Below are 3,038 nucleotides of genomic sequence, written 5' to 3' on the forward strand. Positions count from 1 at the left end.
TCAACAATAAGGGTCCTTCTCCACCACGTTATGAATAGCCCCAAGCTTCACTGGTGATTTATCAATCACTATTGAAGTGGGGTGCACATTACTCATTCTTGAAAAAATTGTCTTTAGGGTTATCTCAATTGTGATTTGTTCTTGGTTAGTTCTTGTTTCATTGGTGCATAGCATGAGCCATATTGGTAAACCTACACCATTTTGATTAGGCAAAACAACAGCATACAATGGAAGACCAAACACGTTTGTCTTGAATGTGCTAACTATTTCCCAAGAGTTGTGTGTAGAAAGTCTCATGGACATATCTAGCATCCATTCATCTTGAATAACAACAATAAGGGACTTTGATTAGGATCTTGTGCAAAGGGATTATACCGTTGGCAATAGCACACCTTCCCTCGACTTTATAAGTTGCAAACCTCAACCAACATAGCACTCCAATCATCTTTAGAAATCTTTCCTATGAAGACAAAAGAAATAAGGTTACTATGTAAAAACAATTGCAATAATGCTTAAATTGTAACATATTATGAGTCACCTTGATTGCGTATTTGGTTCCTTTGTATCATAAAAAAGTGATAGATTTCTTGGTCAATAGCCGAAGATCGCTCATACTGTAGCTTCTCTTTAGACGAAGGCATTTTTGCAACATGTCTTGTTGTACCCACGTCGAACAAATCTTCCATGCAACACTCAATAACATTCCAATGCACGGGTAAATGATACAAATCCTCTCTTGATCCAGGTATATGCACCTCATGAATAGGGTAAGAAGACATGTTTGCAATATCTGAGGCATGTCGATATTGAACTCTCAATTGGAAAGGAAAACCACATCTCTTGGACCTTCTAAGCTGCTTCACAGTCCCAATTCTACGGGCCGTTCTTCCTCTATGGCATGCATAGACAACTACAGTTGTGCTTCCATTTTGTCTCTTAGATGAGCGAACCTTAACTAGCCTCACCTTGTGTTGAACCATAATCTCAATTAGATCTTGCTCCACACATAAAATGTCAACACTTTGACGTTCAAGCTTCATGGCATCCTTAATATCTTTGGTGACACACATTGATTTGTGGCACTCATCGCCACCATCGGTCTCTTTTTCACACCCCACAATGTTCCACCCGGGCCTTCATATATGCTACAGGTATCCCTTGTTGCTTGATTTCCGAACACCACGAGGCCTTCAAGTTTTTTAATGTGTCTTCATAAGTGTGGTGAGAATTATTATCTTCACAAAACTGACATTGAATGATAATACTCTCCCATTCCTCAATGAGTGATATTTTCAAATTTGAGGAAGTTGTCATGCAAAAACACGAGAAGCCTTCTACATCTCTCCTCAAACATAATCTTTCTTTCATTCTACTCCACCTTTTTAGGTCAAGCATGCCACTTGGGTCACATGCTTGCAATTTCTTTAGGCTTGGTGAATGTTCTCTTTGAAGTGGAAAAGGAGTTAAAAAACTGAGACACATACTTCTACGGATTAAGCGTGGGGACTCCATGTAGCCCATCTTGTTTCTCCATGCCAAAAAAAGAGGTGTCAAGCGAATCCGTGCATGGACTACAATACATGCTTTCCTCACTATCACTACAATTCTCATCATCTTCATCACTGGTGGAGAGAAACTCGAACCACCATTTGAAAGGGCATCTAACCATTGGATATTTCCACCATCTTGCACTTGAGTTTCAAAATCCATAAAATTCTTATGTGCTTGAGCCAAATATGGGGTAATGGTACACCCCCACCGAAGACGCTTGGCACTCCAAGTTCACAATATGTTCAGTTGAAGTTTACACGGTTGTTCACAAAGGGATCACATGTGGTGCACTTGTGACTTGCACAGTTGTTCACAATGGGATCACATGTGGTTCACTTAAAGAACACAATTATGGCTTTAAGTAGTTCACATGGAATTCACTGAGGATAGTTCATGGAGAAACGTGAGAGAAACACCACCTTCTTCTTCACAATGTGGTGTCACCCTACACAAAGACACACACACACATAGAGATGGATCCTTTGGGTTTTCTTGGTTCCATAAACCCCACCAATCACCCTTCATACCACATATTGGGCTCAATAGCATTAGAGTTGTGGTCTCTTTCCATGGGAAAGAAAAGTTTTGGGTGAGCTAGAGGATTCAAGCATGTTATGTGGCTCGTGGAAAAGTTGGTGCCATCTTGCATGGGCTTGGTGCTGACTTGTACGAGGTGAAAATGTGAAGAGTGTTTGGGTGATAGGCAAAGAGGCACCATCTCTTGGTAATTGAGAGAGAGAGAGAGAGAGAGAGAGAGAGAGAGAGAGAGAGAGAGAGAGAGAGAGAGAGAGAGAGAGAGAGAGAGAGAGAGAGAGAGAGAGAGAGAGAGAGAGAGAGAGAGAGAGAGAGAGAGAGAGAGAGAATCCTTGCCACCATTGCCAGGACATCCAAGAGTAGGGGAGTATCCTATAGCCACCTCTCAATCGTAGGACTATTCATTGGTGGATCAACCATTAGGAGGCCGAAGAGGAGGGGGATCAACAAGAAACTACCAAGAAGAGGGGGCCAATCCACGTTTTCTCGCAGGAGGAGACTAATAGGTATCATAATGGGGATATGTGATGGGCACTTAGAAATATGATTTGTTCCAATGATTGTGTCTTTCCACATTCCAAATGCAATAACAAACACTTGCATTAGAAGGCATGTCAAATGTGGTGCAGCCCGCCATGAGATTCATGTCCCCAATGTTGCCTCACAGAGTGCATTGATCGTAGGATATGTCAAACAAGGTCAATGTTAGGAAGCTCTCGGCTATTTTGAGTAGATGTAGAGAGAGGGAATCTCTCCTATGCAATCACGTACACTTGCACCTTGAAATCATGGGGCACTACACAAGATGTTTATATGGGCAAAACAATTCACAAAGATGCAATCACATACGCTTGCCCCTTGATCAACATGTATGCCATATGTGATGAAATTTAGAAAGCACAAAAGGTGCTTGAGGAGCATCCTCTTCGGGATGTCGTCTCTTGGAATGCATT

General features: G+C 41.6%; 2 pseudogenes; both read right to left on the reverse strand.

Moving 5' to 3' along the window:
- Positions 1 to 1,070, reverse strand: LOC147434916 (uncharacterized; annotated as a pseudogene).
- A 37-nt stretch (positions 1,071 to 1,107) lies between these two features.
- LOC147434917 (uncharacterized) lies at positions 1,108 to 1,710 on the reverse strand (annotated as a pseudogene).
- Positions 1,711 to 3,038: the final 1,328 nt, after the last annotated feature.

The sequence above is a fragment of the Adiantum capillus-veneris genome, chromosome 19 (assembly GCF_014529385.1).
Source record: "Adiantum capillus-veneris isolate H3 chromosome 19, ASM1452938v2, whole genome shotgun sequence".
Classification (NCBI taxonomy): domain Eukaryota; kingdom Viridiplantae; phylum Streptophyta; class Polypodiopsida; order Polypodiales; family Pteridaceae; genus Adiantum; species Adiantum capillus-veneris.